Source organism: Olea europaea, unplaced genomic scaffold (genome assembly GCF_002742605.1).
Source record: "Olea europaea var. sylvestris unplaced genomic scaffold, O_europaea_v1 scaffold559, whole genome shotgun sequence".
Taxonomy (NCBI): domain Eukaryota; kingdom Viridiplantae; phylum Streptophyta; class Magnoliopsida; order Lamiales; family Oleaceae; genus Olea; species Olea europaea.
This window is the reverse complement of record NW_019263924.1, coordinates 376308-398694: the sequence shown is the minus strand read 5'-3', so window position 1 is coordinate 398694 and position 22387 is coordinate 376308.

Below are 22387 nucleotides of genomic sequence, written 5' to 3'. Positions count from 1 at the left end.
TCCTATGGAACGGAGCATAGTCTACTTCAGGCTGGCTCAAGGAATATTAAATTATAGTTACAGCTAGTAAAGAAATGGTAAACGCCTAGACTTATAGCGTGCATTCAAATTAATAAATTATGCCAACTTGTTTTGGAGCCAATGGGAAGATTGCTTGTGGCGGGCACGTGTTTTGAAGCTTATGTGGCAACTTGTTTCTATGAGGCCGTACATAAGACACGCAGTACGGCTCGTAAGGCAAAATCTTCAATTCATAGCATTGACTTTGTGCAGCCATCATGTCATCCCTACGCATCATCTCCGGTTCATTATATTACTGAAGAAGCTGTTTGTATAGCACCTTTTAGGTGTTGTACATGTACAGGTCTCTCATTGTGTTGTGGTTCGCGTCATTAAAAAGCATTGACTTGGTGCAACCATCATGTCATCCTGCGACGTGATCTCCAATTCATTATATTAATATTGGGTTAATTATATGAATGATCATTGAAACTTTGCATTATGTTATTACTAAATCATTGAACTTAAAAATATAATTCAATGGTCACTGAACTTCGTCAAGTGTTACTAATTCATAATCGAATTTTAAAATGTATCTCAATAGTCATCGAACTTTGCATCGTATTACCTATCCGTCACTCAAATGAAAAAATCCGTTAAGTCTAACAAACGGCGTCAACTTGAGTGACGGATGAGTAACACGGTGCAACGTTCGGTGACCATTGATATATATTTTAAAGTTCGATTATGAAGTAGTAACACTTGACGAAATTTAGTGACCATTGAGTTATATTTTTAAATTGAATTATTAAGTCATTGTTTGAGTCTCATTCTTTCAAAAAAAAAATACATTCTTAAACAGTGATTTGACATCATTCAATCATACATTTTTCAATAAAATAATATTACAGTAAATCCAAAACTTTTCCTCATTTTTTAACTATACATTTTCCATCAATATATTATTCAAAAATTCATTTTATCCCTCAAAATGAGGATCAAACAAGGGCTAAACTTCTCAAATCGACCTCTATTATATAAGAAATCAAAGGAAATGAAGGGAAAAAAGAGGAAACAAAAAATCAGAGTCCTATAAATTAAATAAAAATAGAATTGTTGTTAATATTCTTCCATCATGGTGAAAAAGTACGTTTGATTTTTAGATTAACTGGTATCAGTTCACCATATCTCAAACTCCGCATAAATAGATTAAAAGAGAAACAGTTAGAATACTAAAAGAAATTGACAAAAAAAAAAATTAAATAAAAGTACAAAAATGTTCGAATAGTGCCAATGTAACTGATGTCGATTTGATTTTTCAACTATGTTACTACTTGGTTACTAAATTTCGCCAAGTGTTACTATTTTATAACCGAACTTTAAAATGTATCTCAATGGTCACCGAATTTTACACCGTGTTACCCATCCGTCATTCGAGTTAACATCGTTTGTTGGACTTAACGAATTTTTCTATTTGAGTGACGGATGGATAATACGGTGCAAAATTCGGTAACCATTGAGATACATTTTAAAATTCGATTATAAAGTAATAACACTTGACGAAGTTCAGTGACCATTGAGTTACATTTTTAAGTTCAGTGACTAAGTAGTAACATATGTCAAAGTTCAGTGACCATTCATATAATTAACCCTATTAATATTACGGAAGAAGTTGTTTGTACATCACCTTTTTGGTGTTGTACATGTATAGCCCCCTCACTGTGCTATAGGGCCCGCGTCAGTTTTCAATGGCACAGGTCCCTCGACACACAGCACGGCTCTAATATTACACCAAATGAAGAGTGTTTGTGAATAGTGTTACGATAGTTCATTGCGCCGAATTAGTGGTGAAATTTTGTGTTAAATTGAAGTATTTTTTTCGCACCAAATGATGTTTTACACAAATTTGATATTGTAACTGGAGATGTCCAAAGATAGCTAATAAATTTTTTGTTATTTATTTTAATAAATAATATGTTCGATAAATGAGTTTTGATGGTAGAATTGAGGCTAGATCTATTGAACATTCGTTGGTTTCTCACTAAAACTTTGTCGTCTCATTACAATTTTAAATTCACGATTTGAAGTGACACTTAAAAAAATGTAGTGATTCATTTAATTTAACTTATGATTTAATACTAGTAATGATGCTATCTAAACTGTTGTTAAACAAAAGTGATGTTAAATACGTTAGATTGTACTATTGTAGGTATATTGGTGTATTCTGTTTCGAATTTGACTTTTGATTTTTGTCCTCTTTCATGCAAACGAATTTTATTGACTTCAATTATTCTTATTCTAGCTTCTAAATTATACTAAATTCAATAGAAAATTTTCAATTTAGTCATGATCTTATTATTTTAAGTAAAAATAAATAAATTCTTATCATCCGATGTGTTAAAAAAACAAATCAGAATACAGCTGCCCAATTCATTCCCAAAAGTCAACTAATCAATAATTGGAGAAAAAACTAACTAACAGGAGGTTCAAGTCAATGCTTGAGTCCTATTCTGAACTTTTCGTAGTACGAGAGGACAGGGAAGGACGCATCTCTAGTGTACCAGTTATGGTGCCCTAACGATATATTCTTCCAATAAAATATTTTATATGTAAACTAAAAAAAATTCTCTATATTCTAACCATATGTTCTTAAAAAATCACTATTATAAAACTTATTTTCTCTAAAAAATAAAAATAAAAAATAGAGCTAAAAAAATATTGGTCCTACCGTCAGGGCCATTTTACAAATCAAGACTTGTAGGTTTTAGACACTCGCCACTTGCCAAGTGGGAGGGAAATGAGAGAGTAAACTAGAAGTGGGGAATTGAAAGCCTATAAAAGAGGCTTACATGTAAGTGCAAGATCAATTATATATTTCTATTTATTTAAAACCTCAAACATAGTATTCACGAAATTATCTTGAGTAGTGCTATTTAACACTACTGATATTTATCAATAGTCTAAGTAACAGCACTAGTGACACTAACTTGGTGCAACTTTCATATCATCTTACAACATTTTCTCCAATTCCTTACACCAATATTACATCAAATGAGCAATGTTTATCAATAGTATTGCACCTGTTGATCTATGATTGACTTTATGCTTTGATTATAACAAACAAATTGCTTTTATCTCTAACAATTGAATTCGAGTCATTATAGTTATTGTTGCAAAGTTGATCAATTGAAGATAGAGAGATAACTATCAAAAGATTCACAATTGATATTCAATGAAAATCGAGATGAAAGCCAAGCATTCACGTCAGATCAATAAAAAAAAGTACTTCAATGATCAAACATAAAAAACATTAGAGTTATATATTTTTGGATTGATATGTAAAGGTAAAATACTTTAATCCTTAGAAATGACTCATTAAAAGCTTAAAATGAATTTTTATGCATGAGAAAAATTATTTCTTAAAAAATGCTTACATAAAAATTATTTTTCAAAAGGAAAGAATCTCAACTTGATATTTAAACTTTTCACAAATGTCATTTACTTTGAAAAATTAAGTGAAAACGTCCTTAAAAAATCCACATTTTTCAAAACAATTAAAGAAGGAAAAAACTTGGGAAAACTTTGTCCAAGCTAACGTTCGGTTCGTCCAATGGTCAAATTTTTAACCACTCTGAATTTTGACACACAACGGGTAGTTTAGTGTCTGTTCAGAAAGCAAATGTCTAGTTGAGTCGTCCGGACGGTCACAACTTTTGACATTTTTAACGATTATAAGCATCACCTCACTTTGCATTCAATACAACACTTTTGAAAGCATTAACGTCAGATACTCTTGAGCCAAATCATTGAATAAACATTTTATTTATCTATATCAAATAATTTATTTTTTGAAAACTTTTGATTGATTTAACTTTTTAGAATCATTCTACTCATCAAAGCTTTTCTTACCTAAAATTTGAGCTTCATTCATTGCTATTTGTTAAATTATTAGCACATTTCTCTCTTGATACTTAATTTTGATTATATCATTTATTGAGAGAGAAGTTTCAAATTGTAAAATTATACCCTTTAAATTTGTGAGTCATATTGAAGTCTCATAAAGGTCAATATTGTATAAGGATTGGAGTTACTCAGTTGTAAGTTACTGGAAGCATTGTAAAGGATTAGATTGCACCATATGTTAATCAATATAGTAAAAAGGCCTTATTCTTAACGGAGAGTTTGGTGACGAAGGACGTAAATTATCAGTTAGGATCGAACTCCACAATTACATCATTTGCATACTTTCTTCCCATTTACTTATTGCCTTCGTATCTATGCATATTTGTTAGATTAATTTATTGGTTATCAAATTTGCTTAAATTTACATTAATCTTTGAAAAGGTTTTTAATAACCAATTCACCCCTCCCCCTCTTTATTAGCTATTTTTGGGTTATCAGCACCAATTTGTTGAACCAAATTAGTGTTAAAATTTAGTGTTAAATTGGAGTATTTTAACCAGTTTGATGTCGTGGTTGGAGATGTACTGACATAGCTAATAAAATATTTCTAATTTATTTGGTATATAATATGTTCAATATATGAGTTTTGAAGATGAAATTGAGGCTAGATCTATTGTTCATTCACCCGTCAGTCACTAGAGCTTTGCCGTCTCATTACAATTTTAAATTGACAATTGAAGTCACTAAATTAATGTAAACGGTTCTCAAAATTCTAGTGAGAGACCACATATCTATCCTCGTTGGATAATTAGATACTTCAGCATTCATATAGTTATAGCTTTGATAGCAATAATGATCTCGTTGTACTAACTTACTACTTGTAAAATAGTTAGAGATGTCAAACTGGTTGAGCGACTCGTCGGCTCGACTCGTAGCCACTCGGGCTCGTCATCGAGTAGGGGTGGCATCCAATGAGCCGAGCTCGTGGGCTCGTAAAAAATGTGAAGAAAAAGTCCGAAAAATTTCAACGAAAAAAGTAAAAATAAAAATCGAGCTTGTGGCTCGTGAACTCACGGGCTAGTGGGCCAAGTTGAGCTCGAATAACAAGCCACGAGCTCGTGTGTTTAAGGGTCGAGCCTTGGCTTGGCTTATTGCTACCAGTACAGACGGTTTTGAAATTAATTTTCACAAAGAATCAATGTATAATTAAGCCCTTATTTAATGGGAAGAAAATTAAGTTTTTAGTAGATTTCAAAAAAACTGATCGTTAACATTAAAATCTGAATTTTATTTTTTTATCAAACAAGGGCTAAATCCAACAATATTTAAAGAACGACACTAAATGATTCACAAAATTTGTGGATGCAAGCAATAAATAGAAAAAGAAAGAAGAGATTACAATTACGTTTTCTACGTCGTGTTGGGGCTTAAAGTCAATAAACACAATAGTTTAATTATAATTGAAAGAAGAGAACCAAATGGCAATTTTTTCAGTATTATCCCATCTCCCAAATTCTCCCCGGCATAATTTAATAATAATGTTTATAACCACCAGACCATGTTGGGTCGTAGGTATATTGGCATGTTTGTTTCAATTTTGACTTTTGATTTTGTCCTGTTTCATGAAAACGAATTTTACCGACTTCAATTATTCTTAGCCTAGCTTCTAAATTATACTAAATAGAAAATTTTCAATTTAATCTTGATCATGTTATTTTAAGTAAAAATAAATAAATTCTTAGCATTTGATATGTTAAAAAACAAATCAGAATACAGCTTCCCAATTCATTTTCAAAAAGTCAACTAATCAATAGTTATGCATTAAACCTAACTAACAACATTTTAAGTCAATCCTTGAATCCCATTCTCCAAAATTTATATTTTCTCAAACTCTTTTTCAACGACAAATTCTTCCAGTAAAATAATTTATATGTAAACTCGGAATTTTTTCTACTTTTTAACCACGTATTATTAAAAAATCATTATTATAGAACAAATTTTCTCTAAAAATAGAGCTCAAACAAAGCCTAAATATTGGTCTAACGTCAGGGCCATTTTACAAATCAAGTCTTTTTCAAAGATTCTATAGAAATTTATATATGAAACCGAGAGAGTTAGCTTTTAGAAAATTTTAACGATAAGAGGGATTTATTCTTCTGAAAATGGGAAAAAAGATAAAACGAAATAAAACGGATTATTAAACAAAATTAAATCCAAATTTCAATTTAAAACTCAGGTAATGAACCTCTTTGATTAACCCCCAAAATGGGATAGACCCAGTAGAAATCTCAACACTTGCTACTTGCCAAGTGGGAGGGAAATGAAAAGAGTGAACTAGAAGTGGGGGCATTGAAAGCCCATAAAAGACGCTAACATGTACGTGAAAGATCAATTATATATTTAAAATCCCAAACACATTAGTCACCAAATTATCTTGAGTAGTGCTATTTAGCACTATTAGTGTTTAACAACAGTCTAAGTAGCAGAACTATTGACGTTAAATTAAATGAATAACATAATTTTACATTTAATTGAATTTATCGGATAATATCACATAAATTGGGGCTAAATAATATTATTCAATATTCTTAGCCACTGAGAGATTTTTGACATTATAATTTGTTGAGTCCCGCGACATGTTTAGCCCGGGTCTGGTTGCAATACTTTCACCAAAAATCAATTTTGGGTCGCATCAAATGATTTCATATTGTTTAATATAATGTTAAATTATTCATTTCAAGCTGAACTGTGCAAGAAAAAAAGCAAGTCAAAAATTGTGGCTACCTCTAAGAAGATCATATCATCTTGTTTCAACGTCCATATTCAATGAAAGTGATGAATGAAAAAGAATGACATAGGAGTAATTTAATAAATGAATTATGCTATACATATATCAAAGTATTCATAACGATGTCCACCTCCTTCATATGGAGAGGGACTTACTTCGAATAAAATATAATTTATTCGAAGTGAGTTAAATGAAATTATGCTACACGTATATCAAGGTGTTCATAACGATGTCCACCTCCTTCACATGGAGGGTGACCCACTTCAAATAAAATATAATTTATTCGAAGTGGATCTCTTTCTACGTAAAGAGGGTGGACACCGTTATAAACACGACATTATGCACAAATACCATATTCCTTAATAAATAACTGTCTTCAAATGAAGGTAGTCAAAAGTGGTCCCTGCATGTTTTAAATTTTTATATTGTTAATCTACAATAAAATCTATTAGAATCTGATAGATTAATTGAACAATGTTGCATCAGACAAAGGCTTGATTAAAAATGAAGTTTGATCAATTCAAAATAAAGAAAAAAAGGAAAGAAAAGAAAAAAAAATACTTTGTCAAACTGGGGCTTATATCCTCTTCTTATTACTACACAATCTACTGATAGAACACAAAATAGGCCGTTCTATTTGTATCGGTTTGATACGGAAGAAGAACAGTGAAAATGTAAAGAGGAGTTTGGCATCCATAACATTTTGGCGCCCAGAATGCGGCTCGACATATGATAGCAGGAAGAAAAGGCAGCATTCCTAGGTTGAATCATTCGTTAGGACCAGAATATCACAATGTTGACAAGCCCTTAATTAAGACTCCACCTATGTTCAACTTTGAGCATGTAAACAAGATGATACAAAATGCGAAAACAGTAGAGAATGCCATAGAGAATGGAGACAAAATGCGCCATGACAACCTAAATCTTCAAGCTCCTCATAGAGGAGTCCCAATCTATTGACCTCAATTTACCATTTCTAAAGATATTCCCATATTAAATATTGACACGTCTTCCCAATTTTAGGTCATCATGGATGACTTCAGTCGTGGCGAGTTAAGCTTGAACACCGGGCTACCAGGTTTCACGAACAAGACCAAGGGTCTGCTCGTGGGTTAAGCCATGACCCCTCGTTTTGTAATTTGGTAGCTTGGATAGGTGTCTACTTGCCATCCCTATGCAATACGATGCATTTATGCAACCTCTTGGTATGTCAAACAAGGCACCTTTTTCTGGCCTGATTTCATTATTTTGTTTTTTGATTAAAAGTATTAAAAAATAAAAAGTTGAACGGCTTGTGGGGTGACCTAGGCTTGACTTAACTCGGCTAGTCATAGGGAACATGGATTAAGTTGAGCCTGGCTCGACCTATTACCATTTGTATAGTCCTGACTTGTTTATTTATTTATTTGTTTCTGCTTCTAATATGTGTATCTATTTATAAATTGAAATCCATTTACACTTTTGTCTTCTGAAAGGTAATATCTTAATATTTTAATATAACCTAAGGATGGTTAAGAAGTTAGGGTTTATGAATGGTAATAAGTTATGTGTTTTTTTTTTTTTAATTTTTCAAATTCGTTTTTTTTAACCAAAATTCATACTATCCAATATAATAATCAATTCTTTAATATTTATAATATACAAAACAAATCATCACATCACAACATTAATGACTTTCAAATCAAGCATTAAATGCTCCTAAAAAGATGTCAATAAGGGTAATATAGACCTTTTACACCCAAAAAGTGACATTTTTGACCAAATTTAGTGCAAATGAAATTTTTTTACGTATTTTCAAATTTAGTGACATTTATGAAAATTCTCCTTTATTTATTTGTTTTCTGCTTATAATATATGTATCTATTTATAAATTGAAATCAATTTTCACTTTTGTCTTCTGAAAGGTAATATCTTAATATTTTAATATAATCTAAACTATTTCTTTTTTTTCTTTTTTTAATTCAAAAAAAATTGTGCAGGGAAAAATGTTTTTCTTTATAATAATTTATTAAACAATTGAAATTTTCTTAATTTTAAATCAATTTGGTAAACTCTCTTTTTTTCAAGGACAAAAGACTAGAAAGAGTAACTTTGAACTTTAATGATAAGTTTGGTTTCATGAACAAACAACATAAGATAATAAAACTTGTTAGCAATAAAAATTACCATGGCCCATATGGATGCCATGTCAACCATAAGGGGCCTCGTCCCATGCCTATGTGTTTCTAATCCAACACTTATGCCTCACTCATCGAGGAGTCAAGGATTGACATTTGGCCAAAAATGATTAGATGAAAAGATGGAAGAGATATTGAATTTGCTTGAATAAATATTATTGATACTCTATCGTGTATTTATATAGGAAGAAAAATTGACTACTCCTACAAATCAGGGATTATGAGTTGTCTAGCTAAAAGTTAGGCAATACAATAGGAAAGATAATATGCTACAAATAAGAAAGATAATATATACAGCTTTATTTCCTAATACTCCCCCTCAAGTTGGAGAGTGGATATCTCGCACTCCCAACTTGTGAATCATAGGAACAAAAATCTCTTTCCCCAAGGACTTTTTCAAGACATCTGCTAGTTGATGTGTAGAATTTACATATTTTGTAGTCACAGAACCATCTTGGATCTTATCTCTAATGTAATGGCAATCCATCTCAATGTGCCTAGTTCGCTCATGAAAAATTGGATTGGCTACAATGTGTCAGGCAGCCTTGTTATCACAATAAAGCAAAGTAGGTTCATGATGTGAAAGTCCCAAGTCTTTCAATAGATATCGAAGCCATGTCAACTCACAGTAGGCTCCTGTCGTTGCACGGTATTCCGCCTCAGTAGAAGAAAGTGAAACTGTTTTCTGTCGTCTCGACCTCTAAGATATCAATGAAGGTCCAAGAAAGACACAATAACTCGTAGTAGATCTCCTAGTGAGTGGGCGGCCTACCCAATCCGAGTCACAGTAAGCTCTCAACTTGAAATCACTATTCGAAGAGAAGAAGAGACCTTTTCCAAGAGCACCTTTTAGATATCGGACGACCCGAAGAGCTGCCTCCATATGGAGTTTTCGAGGTTGGTGCATAAATCTACTCAGGACATATACAGCATATGTTATATTCAGCCTCAAAACAGTCAAGTAAATTAATCTGTCGACTAATCTTCTATACTGACTCAAATCTTTAAGCAAGTCACTCTTGTCTGATAATTTCAAGCCTCGTTCCACAGGAGTATCAATAGGAGCTACACCTAACAGCCTTGCATCCTTAATGATTTCTAACGCATACTTATGTTGGGAAATAAATAGATACCTCAATACCAAGAGAGTACTTCAAATTACCAAGATATTTTAGATGAAAATGACTATGCAGAAATTTTTTAGTTGCAGCAATCCTAACAGGATCATTCCTGGTAATTAAAATATTGTCAACATATATCAAGAGAGTAGTAAATAAATTGCCTTGTTTTCTGGTGAATAGAGAGTAATAAGCTCGAGATTGTACATAACTAGCGGAGCAAATAGCCTCTGAGAACTTGGTGAACCACTGGTGAGATGCCTGTTTCACTTCGTACAATGACTTATGAAGGCGACAAACCAAGTTATCCTCTCCCTGTCGTCGAAGCCCTGGCGACGGAGACATGTATATTTCTTCAGCTAAATTGCCATGAAAAAAGGCATTGTTGACGTCCATTTGGTGAATGGACCAGCTACAAGAGGCAGCCAAGGCGAGCAAGCAGTGAACTGAGATTATTTTGGCAGTGGGGAAAAGTGTGTCCTGATAATCAACACCTTCCAGCTGAGTGAAGCCTTTGGCAACTAAACGGGCTTTATACCTCTCGATAGAACCATCGGAATGGTGTTTGATTTTAAACACCCATCTGCAGCCAATAGGAGTCTTGCCGACTGGGAGTGGAATGAGAGACCAAGTGTCATTGGCTTACAGAGCCTGTAATTCGGAACGTATGGCTTCCTACCATTTAGGATGAACAGTGGCTTTCGAATAAGAACTGGGTTCCGTAACCTTACTGATCTGAGCAACAAAAGAGCGATGTGCAGGTGTATATCTGTGATACGAAACAAAATTAGCCAGTGGATATCTCGTACCTTTGGTCGGACCAGGCAGCAAGGTGGACGATTGGTTAGATGAAACAGTGGAGCAGACGTAATTGCGAAGCTTGGCTGGCGGATCGGCATGGTGACTGGAACGACGAAGTGGAGCTGGATCGAGTGGATGGTCGGGATTGGATGCAGAAGAGGAGAGAAGCGGTGGAGAAAGCAGGTGTGACGAGGATTCTGGTACCGAAAATGGTGAATCCGACGAAGGAGGAGAGGCAGGAGCGAATTGCGGAATCGAAGAAGAATGAGTCATGTTTGGATGAGGAGGGTTTTTGTTTGGATGAGAAGTGTCTGAAATGGAGTCAAAATGGTAAGGGATGTCATGGGCCACAAGAGGAATTGGGCCAGAATTAGTGTTTGGGCCAATTTTGGCAGAGTAGGGCTGGATAGATTTATTAGGAAAGATATTTTCGTGAAATTTTACATCACGGCTAGTGAAAACCTTTTTGGTTGACAAATCAAATAATTTGTAAGCCTTCTGACCAATAGGATATCCGATAAAAATTGAGGGTATGGAACGATGGTCAAATTTGTGAGAAGTATGGACATTAGTTGCATAGGCTAAACAACTAAAGACACGCAGATGAGAAAAAGAAGGCGGCTTTGAGTAGAGAAGTTCGAAAGGGGTTTTGTAAGAGAGAACTGGAGAAGGGGTCTATTGATTATGTGTATAGCAATAAGGGCACAGTCCTCCCAAAATTAGGCAAAGAGTCGAGCTTGAAATTTCAAGGCTCGAGCAACCTGTAAGATGTGACGATGCTTGCATTCTACAACCCCATTTTGTTGAGGCGTATAAACACAAGAATGCTGAAAAATGACACCATTGTCATGGAAAAAGGAACGAAGTGAGATAAATTCCCCACCATTGTCACTTCGAAAAATCTTAATGTGAGACCCAAATTGTGTGAGAACATAATTAAAAAAGCGTTGTAAAAGTGATTGTGCTTCATTTTTGTGTCGTATCAAGAAAATCCATGTGAAACGTGTATAATCGTCAACAATAGTGAGAAAATAATAAGCACTAGAAAGATAAGGGTGTTGATAACGACCCCAAATGTCACAATGAATTAATTCAAAAGGTTTTATAGAAGAGATTACACTAGGACGAAAAGGTAAATGACTCTGCTTAGCCAAAGGACATATAGGGCAAGCATTATTGGATTGAATGGAAAAATTCAAAAAATTCTTCGTAATGAAACTCAAACGAGGAGGTGACACATGGCCTAATCAGTTATGCCATAGATCGGTGGATGAGATGGTGAGGTTGCAGGTTGGTCGATGTGTGAATGAAGAAGAGTTTGTCACGGATTTCTTTGTTGCTATTGCCACTAAATAGTATAGTATGTCACGTTGTTTACCCAAACCAATCATCCTCCTCTAGCCAGATCTTGCAAAACACACCAATAAAGGAAAAGGTTATTGAACAATTCAGGCCTCTTGTTAGATGACTAACTAAGATCAAATCAACGTTGAATGTAGGTACATATAGAACATTATTCAAATAGTAGACGAAACTCAGAGGCAATGATCCCTTTGCAACAATATTAGCCTTTTCTCCGCTAAGCAATAGTACAAGAGGTAACGAGCAATTTTTATTTGTGCGGAAAAATAATTTTGACGATGAAGAAATATGATCCGTCGTCCCGTTATCGACGATCCAATTGTGGAAAGCGACTTTAGACAAACCTGGCTTGGTCACGACATTTGCTTGAGAACTAGATCCTTCATTTTTGTTGTCAAGAAGTGATAAGAGCTGCTTCAATTGGGCCTTTGAAATTCCAACAACGTGATTGCTGTCTTCTTTAGAAAGACACTCGAACACATGATTAGTTGCAGGCCTGTTATTATTGTTGAAATGTTTTGGGATTGAATTATACTTAGCTTTTGGGTGGCTCGCTGGATACCCATGTAATTCATAACAAGTTTTGGACCTAATGGCCCAATTCTCCACAATGGGTACAATGAGGGCGTTCTCTTCCAGATTGTGAATGTTTCTTTTCTTGATCAATTTGACATCCTCCACTAAATTTATCTGGTGATTTTTCTTGTGATCTGAAATCATGTGAACCATATGGACGGTTGAACCTTCCTGCACCAGCTAATGGAGTGGATTTGTTGTTATTGTTGCTTCGAACAGCCATAGCAGGGCTACTACCAGAATCTCCTGTAGTGTGTGTCGAACTCAGGATACAATGCTTTTCTTCTTGAGGGACGGAGGAATATGCTTGGCGAACTGAAGGGAGGGGGTTCATCAGGAGGATTTGGTCGCGAACACCACTATAAGAATCATTTAATCCCATCAGAAATTGCATCAATTTTTGTTGATCTTGTTGTGCCCCATGTACTGCATTGCTAAAGGAACTTAGTTCATCCCATAGGCCCTTTAATTTTTTGTAATAAGTAGACAGAGAGTTGTTCTTGTCGAAGATTGGCAATATCTCGCTGAATCTCGAAGAAGCGAGGTGTGTTGCTTTGAGAGAATCGTTCATGAAGATCTTCCCAAACTTCATTAGCGGTAGAGTAATATATTACACTATCTGAAATTTTCGGACTGAGAGTGTTGATGATCCAGGAATGGACCATATCATTACGCCGAGACCAAGCTGCATAATTTTTAGGATCTGTCTTTTTTGAAGGTGTATTGATTGATCCATCGACAAAACCTAGTTTGTTTTTGGAATTTAGAGCCAGAGTCATAGCCCTTTTCCAAGTAGAATAATTGTCTCCATTCAAGGGCTTGGAAATCAAAACCAAACCTAGATGATCTGAATGATGAGTGAAATAAGGGTTTGAGATATTCGGTCTTCAAGAATCTGCATTAGGATTGGCAATTTCTTTGCCAGGAACAGAAGGAGTTGGTGGTAATGTTGGGAATCTACTTAATATGCGCAGAGGAAAATTAAAAAAAAAATTTCGATTCCCACAAAGAATCGTCTTTGTGTTTAGATAGAAACTGTGATAAGTCGTACATTTTTCTAGATCTGCAAACCCCTTTGCTTTTCTTTGTTCCAATGATCTTGATTCGCCACCCACAACTGTTCAATTGTCCAGCCTCCAACGATAATACATACAGAGAACAAGATTGCACTATTAGGGTTTTTCTTGTGCTAACAAGAATAATGAAAAATCACTCCAAATTTGAAAACCATAATCATATTTATATAAGCCCGAACGGGCTTGGCCTGACTCGGTCCAACATTTAATTAACTCATTTAATTAAATTCGATCCGTGAATTAATTAATCCAATTAATCAATTCAGACTTATAAATAAGCAACCCAATTAATTAATTTATTCAACACTTGTTAAATTAATTAATTGACAAATCACAATCTTCCAGTTCTTCTTTTGTGTGCGACCCATCAGGTTCCTGATCACGATGCCTAACGACGTGAAATATTATTTTGATCTAATCAAAATTGATAAATTAAAACACCCTTTTAATTTATCACCAATCACACTCGCCATCCCAGATTGACATTTAGCATTGTATCAGTGCAATATATGTAACGGAAAATATCAAGTGGTATGACAAAACCAAACTTGTTCATTTACTGTGAAACTATAATCTCTTCTCAATATGATCCAATAAATTATGAGATATGTAAATGTGTCAATCTCGATTATCGATCATATCTTTCACTCCACTATTAAGTCAATATAAGTCGAAAACTCCTTTTCGACTTATGAGTACACCTTGGCCAAGAATTTCGTTATCGACTTAATTGAATGAAATGCAGATCATAATTTCTTACTATCTAAGAGTGACGGATCCTCTATTGGTCATTCACAACCTTCATATGATTCTTGACACACCCGAACGATGCCGTATTAGCGGCCCTTGGCAGAGCAACATCTAATACCGTCAAAGCATGACCGTTCTCATATAAGGTACTATGACGACCTCAAGTCAAAAGGACCAATCCCACTACCGAATGTTAGCGATTAACCACTGACACTCAGATTGTTATCCATGTGGAATCTCTCGGGAGGTGTCCAATCTTTTGTTCTATAATAAAACATTCACGTGTTCATTTAAGTGTCACTACACTTTAGCTTGTGACATCAGCTACTTACTTCACAAGTAAGAAATGCCACACATGATGGTCTACCTATAATAACGATATCTATATCTCGTTATTACTTACGACCACGGACGATTTAATATTCAATCATATGTAATTTGTATCTCACAATCACAACACATTGTGATCAAAAAATTATGAAGATTTGAATCTATGGACTTTATTATTTAATTTAATTTGTCTATTAATTAAATAATAGATCTATCATTAAATTACATTAATTATATATCAAAAATATTTATGTCCAAGGTTGATTGGATTTAGAGCATAACACGTACAAACTCCCACTTGCACTAGATCCTATCACTTATGTATCCAATATCATAAGAGTCTACATGACAATCATGTTTATGCTACGACAACTCTTTGTCAGTGGATCTGCAATATTGTTAAATGTGGAAATTTGTTCTTCTCTTTACGTCATCTCTATATATTGTTTCTCTGATGAGATTATACCGCCTTAATACATGTTTGGATCATTGATGAGACCTTAGTTCCTTCGCTTTCATGATGGCTCTATTGTTATCACAATACAATGGCATGTGATCAATAATATCAGGAACTACTCCAAGTTCATTTATGAACATCATGATCCATGTTGCAACTCTTTGCTACTTTTGAAATAATTACGTATTAGGTTTCTACTATTGAATCAACGGTTGCTTCACGTTTGGAACTTTTCCAACATTCTGCTTAAGAGTAAATCAGTTCCTCTGTATGAAATCTTCTCAAGATTTCAACTATGTAAATTGGGATGAGTTAAGCAATTTTCTAGATCTACCTCTATAGATCAAGTTGCTTCTCCCATATCGTTCATGAATAAATCTTTTAATAACCATTATTTCAATGATTGAAACATAGGGATGTCATTTTCTATAATATTAGGAATACGACAATGCTCCCATTATCTTCTTGTAAAATTTGATAAAACCAAACACTTTGACTTTTTCATCAAATCGAAGATTTCAGCTCCAAGAGACTTCTCTTAACCTATAGTCACGGTATACAACTATTGCAAGCAAAACCTGAATGAACTTCAGCAAGGCTACAGGAGAAAAGTTTCACCAAAGTCAACACTTAATATTTACTTCTAGCCTTGCTTTGTATATATGGATATTCTCATCCATATTGACCTTTTTCTTGTAAACTATTTACAAAAATTTATGGGTTTTATACTATCAGGAGGCTCGACCAAGGTCCAAACCTTGTTCACATATGTCGAGTTCATCTCGAGTTTCGTGGCCTCTTGCTGTCTCTTTTAAGTCAACACTTGACTTTATTTTGGTGCAACTAGCGAGTTCATTGTCCTGGATCAGTAATACCTGATTAGTAATCATGGATTCGTACCTTCTTGAAGGTTGAAGATCTTACTAGATTCACATAGAGCCGACGTCTCCTCAGGAGTCTTTACTTCCTGATCAAGAGTATGTCCCATATCAGATATGGGATCAAACTCGAATTTATCTACTTGGTTAACTATATATGTGGACTCTTGAACTCTTTCAAGTTCTATTTTTGCTCCCACTATCCTCCTTTAGAGTAAACATTTTCTCCAAGAAGACGATATGTCGTGAGACGAAGACTTTCTTCATGATAATAGAATTTATATTCAAATGTCTGCTTTGAATATCCCCATAGATATGTATTTATCGGATTTAATCTCAAACTTATCCGATTCAAGGCGCTTCAAATAAGCGTCATGGGCCCAAACTTTTATATGAGATAAATTGGGACTACTGTCTTTCCATAACCTGTACGGAGTTCTGTTAACCAACTTAGATGTGACATGATTTAGTGTGTTGCATACTGTAATCAATGCATGACCTCAAAATAATTTTCGGATATTTGCATGACTTGTTATTAATCGCATTATATCTAATAGTTAACGATTCCTTTTTTTAGATATACCATTATACTGCAGTGTATATGGAGGAGTCGACTGCAAGAGAATCTCATTCTCTCTTAGATAATCTAAATTTTATCTTTAAAATATTCTCACTCGATTGAATGTTAATGTGAGGGTATATTTACCTATTTGTTTCTCTACTTTTAGTTTGAATCCCTTGAAGTTTTCAAGAGTTTCATGTTTGAGTTTCATCAAGTATATGTGATCATTGATGAAATAGAGAAACATTATCTGACATCAATTGACATGAGTCCATATGCATCACTATGCATTAGACCAGTAATTATGCTGACCTTTCTTCTTTTCAAGTAAAAAAAAATTTGGTCATTGTGCCGGACATGCATAATTTGTACTTGTCAAAATCAATTAATCTCAAGTATACATCTTTATGTAACTTTGGAATTGTATTTCATTTATATGACAAAGTCTGCCATGCCATATTTAGGTAATAATTAGATTATCACTTTTATACCTCTTAACTTCTATACTCATTATAGAATGCTTAGTATTAAAGAATATAAACGTCGTTTTGTAATTTACCATTACCATTAGGATCTTTATCAAGATAAACAAGAACAACAATTGTTCTTAACATTAAAATAGTTTATGTCCCAACATGAAATTCATTTAATATTCCAGTTATAGTGGGTACAAAGCAACATTTCTCTAATTCCAATACTAAGCCAAAAGGAAACAGTAAGAAGTATGCTCCTACAGGCAATGCGGCAACCTTTGCTCATCTTCAACGTGTAGGTTAACTTCTCTCTCTTGTAGTGGTCTACTTCCATTTAGTTTCTCTATATCTAGTATCAAATACTTAAGAAACAAATGAAGTAGACGTAATCCTTGCAATATTTCTTCCAATGACCTTTCATTCTATAACGAAGACAAGGGTCATTAGATTTGATATTACCCTTTGCTTAGACTGTCTTAACCATATTGAATGCTTTCTCAAAGCCCCTTTAGATTTTCTCTTAACTCTCTTAGAGGAATCAACGGTTTGCCCACTACCAACTTTGATAAAGGGTTTAACAGTCCTAAGCATGTTAAGCTGCTTAATGAGTATGCATTCGAGCTTATTCATATCATAATTCATAATTAGTATGAATAACTCTATAACAGAGATCGCAGAGCTAAGTTAATACTTAGTTCATAGTTAATGATTAAACTCAATTGAGACACTTCTCATGTCTATCATCTTCAGTACGTGAGGATCAATTGAAGATTCTTTTGTCACTTTGCATCGGTATAGTTGTTTGGAAGTCTCATACCCTTCCACACATGATTATTATCATACAACTCTTTGAAATGAAAAATCATGTGTTAGCATGTTAGCATCTATACTCTCATGTTGCTTCTGTAACTCAGGTGACATAGTTGCAAGTATCAAATACGTTGCAGTACTATTGTCATCACTGCGTTTATAATAGCAGCCACTTCTTTCTTAATCGAATCATTAGCAGATGTCTCTAGAAAGGACTACTCAAGGACATAATCGATTTTCTCATGCCTGAGAACAATTCTCAGATTGCAGTGCCAATCAAGAAAATTCAGTTTGGTTGTTGACATCCTACTATCATTCAAAACATATGCTTACTCAAGATTTAATATAAATGTAAATGACGAAAAGAAAAATAATAATATATAAATGCATTAATTAATTTAACATGGACTTTTATTAAATTAATTATGCTCCAACTGTTTAACTAAAATTTATGACCCTGTAACATAAATTTATAGAGTCCATACTTGACTCCCAGTGGGCTGGGATCCCATCTATTATACTAAGACTTTGAGTATACTCAACAAGCCTTAATATAACATTTGGGTAGATACTATTATCAATTGTATCTCCATACAACTCCTAGATCACTAAGCTGACAACTCTTTATCTTCACACATCTTATATGTTAGCTTAACATGCCTCTAAAATTTATCTCCTTCAGTGTACTCAATAAGTTGAGACGATTTGAGACTCCGATTTTTCATGATAATGATGGAAGACGATTATAAATGTGACTTAATATTTAATGGAGGGATTTTGCATTCAAAGGTTTCATTGTAACAATCATATATATTTTATTATACATGTACCATGCAAATAAATAAATAAATAAATAAATATATATATATATATATATATATATATATATATAGGACGATTATGGACATTCACTATCTAGTCTTCTCGAGACATAAGAAAGATTAGGTTGGTCAATTCTTAGGGGGTATAACATTGAACGATATCAACGCACCATCTCCATGATCTCCCCCTCTTCTTGTTTCTTTAATTAGTCCAACTGCAACCTATATTCTATACTAGTTGGCACACAGACCTAAATGAAAATGGACTTGCAAGTTCAAAATGATTAAGAGCTCGCAGACCCATAATAATAACAATAATAACGGGCTCGCCAGCCCAAAACACAACAAGAATAAAATTAACCATTAACATAATCGTCCACTTGTAATACATTTATCACATAAATGTACGCCTATATAATATCTAATATTATATGCAAATATGTTTCAAATTTCTAGCAATTAAGGTCGCCTAAACTCTTTTAGATAAATGGATCGAAACAATTAAATAATTAATTAATCATATTAATCAATTATTTTAATTAGATGGCATATCTAATTAAAATCAAATTTTAATTAAATATCGAACTAGAGTCCAACTCTAATTCCACAATTATAGGGCGGGATTATTTAATTAAAATCAAATTTTAATTAAATAACAAGATTAGAGTCCAACTCTAATTTCAAAACTTAAGGCGGTTGAATTTATTTAAAATCAAAATTTAATTAAATAACAAGATTAGAGTCCAACTCTAACTCCAAGATTTTAGGGCGAATTTATTTAATTAAAATCAAATTTTAATTAAACAACATATTAGAGTCAAGATAATTTAATTAAAATCAAATTTTAATTAAACGTCAAATTAGAATCCAATTCTAATATCTAGTTTATATTTAGGTGAATAATTAATTAAAATCAAATTTTAATTAAGTATTAAATTAGAGACCAACTTCAATTTAAATTGAATTAATATTTTAATTTAGGATAACATTCCTAGATAAAATAAAATTCAATTTGGGGTCAAAGTTTAATATTTAAATTAAAATCTAATTTTAATGAAAATATAAAAGTCGCCAATTTTAAATAAAATTTTTAATTCCGGGTCAAAATTAAATTATGGGTCAAACCCATTTGAAATTCAAATTTAAAACCATTTAAAATTTAAATTCAAAAATCCCTTTTTAAAATTGCATATTGACCCTAGTTTAAAATTTCCAACAGAGCTAGTTTATTTCACAAATTTCGGAACATGTCCTTTTTCAAAAATTGCAAACTTGACCCCCTTATATCATATTGCAGTAAGGGGCGTGCAATTTCCTAAATTGCAGCTGAAGCCCCCGCTTCCAACTCTTTCTTACCCGACTCTGAAAACCCTAGAGTCCTAATAATTTTTTTTCTTACCTCTTCTCTTGGCTGGCGACGTTACTGGCGCCGCCCTAATTACCTGGTGGCGGGCTCTTAACAACCGCCCAACAGCGCGAAGGCGCTATTGCAGCAGTGGAAGCAATGCCGCTGCTATTGCAGCCGCATTACTGTCGCTACGTCAATGCACGCAGGCGCCTACTGCTGCAAGCAAGCCACCGCCCTAATGCCGCCGTCTGATGCCACCTCCTTTTTTTTTAATCAGATTTCAAAAATATAAAATTAAATTTCCACTTAATTGCTGGAGAAAAGAAAAATAATAATAATCAACATTTGACTGTTCAATCATGCAAATCAATTTCTAACAAACACAGAGGAGGCTCTGATACCACTATTGGGAATCTACTTAACATGTGCAGCGGAAAATTAAAAAAAAAAATTCGATTCCCACCAAGAATCTCTTTGTGTTTAGATAGAAATTGTGATAAAAGTCATATATTTTTCTAGATCTGCAAACCCCTTTGCTTTTCTTTGTTCCAATGATCTTGATTCGCCACCCACAGCTGTTCAATTGTCCAGCCTCCAACGGTGATCCACACAGAGAACAAGATTCTTCTTTTAGAATTTTTCTTGTGCTAGCAAGAATAATGAAAAATCACTGCAAATTTGAAAAACTTAATCATATTTATATAAACCCGAACGGGCTTGGCCTAACCCGTTCCAACATTTAATTAACTCATTTAATTAAATTCGATCCGTGAACTAATTAATCCAATTAATCAATTTAGGCCTATAAATAAGCAACACAATTAATTAATTTATTCAATACTTGTTAAATTAATTAATTGACAAATCACAATTTTCCAGTTCTCCTTTTGTGTGCGACCCATTAAGTTCTCGATCACGATGTCTAACGACGTGAAATATTATTTTGATCTAATCAAAATCGATAAATTAAAACACCCTTTTGATTTATCACCAATCACAGTCACCCTCCCATATTGACATCTAGCAATGTGTTAGGGCAATACATGTAACGGAAATGTCACGTGGTATGACAAAATCAAACTCGTTTGTTTACTGTAAAACTATAATCCTTTCGTTAATATGATCCGATCAATTATGAGATATGGAAGTGTGTCAATCTCGATTATCGATAATATCTTTCATTCCACTATTAAGTCAATATAAGTCGAAAACTCCTTTTTGACTTATGAGTACACCTTGGCCAAGGATTTCATTATCGACTTAATTGAATGAAACACAGATCATAATTTCTTACTATCTAAAAGTGAGGAATCATTTATTGGTCATTCACAACCTTCATATAATTATTGACATACCTGAACGATGCCGTATTAGCGGCCCTTGGCAGAGCAACATCCCACACCTTCACAGCATGACCGTCCTCATATAAGTTATTATGACGACCTCAAGTCAAAAGGACCAATCTCACTACTGAACGTTAGAGATTAACCAATGACACTCAGATAGTTATCCATGTGGAATCTCTCGAGGGGGGGTGTCCAATGTTTTGTTCTATAATAAAATATCCACGTGTTCATTTAAGTGTCACTTAGCTTATGAGATCAACTACTTACTTCACAAGTAAGAAATGCCACACGTGATGGTCTATCTGTAATAATGATATCCGTATCTCGTTATTACTTACGACTATGGACGATTTAAGATTCAATCATATGTAATTTGTTTATCACAATCACAACTCCTTGTGATTAACAAATTACGAAAATTTGAATCTACGGACTCTATTATTTAATTTAATTTGTTTATTAATTAAATAATAGATCTGTCATTAAATTACATTAATTATATATCAAAAGTATTTATGTCCAAGGTTGATTGGACTTAGGACATAACACTTACAGTTAATTCATCATTGGCCATGATGGCTGAAAGAGAAAGATGCTACAAGAGAGATTTAAAGTGCAACGACAAACCAAGATCTTAGTCCCACTCTGATACCATGAAAAGATGGAAGAGATATTGAATTTGCTTGAATAAATATTATTGATACTCTATCATGTATTTATACAGGAAGAAAAATTGACTACTCCTACAAATTAGGGATTATGAGTTGTCTAGCTAAAAGTTAGGCTATTAGGAAAGATAATATGCTACAAT